The sequence below is a fragment of the Contarinia nasturtii genome, unplaced genomic scaffold (assembly GCF_009176525.2).
Source record: "Contarinia nasturtii isolate CC-2019 unplaced genomic scaffold, AAFC_CNas_1.1 Cnas_scaffold_1182, whole genome shotgun sequence".
In the NCBI taxonomy this organism is placed as follows: Eukaryota; Metazoa; Arthropoda; class Insecta; order Diptera; family Cecidomyiidae; genus Contarinia; species Contarinia nasturtii.
The window spans coordinates 2579330-2580522 of record NW_022198526.1 but is presented as its reverse complement, the minus strand read 5'-3'; positions in this window follow the sequence as shown (position 1 = coordinate 2580522).

Sequence of the window (1193 nt, the reverse complement as noted above, 5' to 3'; positions counted from 1 at the left end):
TATTGAAAATTGTCGATTTGGCAGAGGGGCATGTGATTTGAAATCATTAGTTCGAAAGGAGGTATTTATATGAAGGTTCAGCCAATTCTCGGTACTAAAAGTCAAGATAGAAAGTTATGCAAATGAACGGAGACAGTGAGAAGCCAGTGAGAGTACTCTCTAAGAACTCAAAACATTCGAGAGTTTGAAAAAATATTGAAAATTGTCGATTTGGCAGATTGGATGGTGATTTGAAATCATATTAGTTAGAAGGGTATTTATATGGGGGATGGATTAAGGTCTGGGCAAAATTTGAATTATTGTCTAGACTTAAATAACAGGCGGGCTGAAAAGTTCGTATCGTTTCTAAAAAAGGGCGCCACCATAACAAAATCCATTATGTTTCTGGAAAGTACCATCCTTTCAAGCCTTGAATTTCAGTGAAAAGCCATCTCGGGAAGTCATGCAGATGATGTCAGCATTTGATGAGTTTTGATACGAATCGATTCGTTATTTCGAATTTAGCTTGGGAGGACTTATATCTGCGTCCTGGGTTGAAAAATAGTTTAAAAATAACGACTCCTCTTTCGAATAGAGCCATAAAATTGAGAATTTAGGTATATTTGAGGTTATGTTCTTTCAAGTGCTATAATTTATGACTCAGTGGACGGATATGGCTCAAATTTCGTATGTATGCCTTGAAAGGATGGTACTTTCCAGAAACATAATGGATTTTGTTATGGTGGCGCCCTTTCTTAGAAACGATACGAACTTTTCAGCCCACCTGTTACACCATTTTAGCGAATTTGTATCTGGATTAAAATTGCGAACTATTGTCTAGCATTTCGCCAGACATTACACAGAAAAAAAATACAAATTTTTATGTGCAGATATTTATAATTTAGTGTTATTTTATGATAAAGAATCGATGTTTAAAATTTCAGACGTAAAGAAGAAAAAATATTTGATAATTGTTTAAAAAAATAAATAAAATGTTGTTTTTTTACGGATTAGTAATTTGGTTGCTATTTTTTCGTCGAAACTACTCAATTTCAATTTGGTTTAAATTTAATTCACGTGGCTTGTTTTCTTACTTCGCCAAACTATCAGGATCAAAACTATCAGAGATTTATCGAATATTTTCGATTCATCTTTGGAAGTAACCCTTTCAAATTACGATGAAGCGAATGTTCACATTTAACTATTCACTTTTG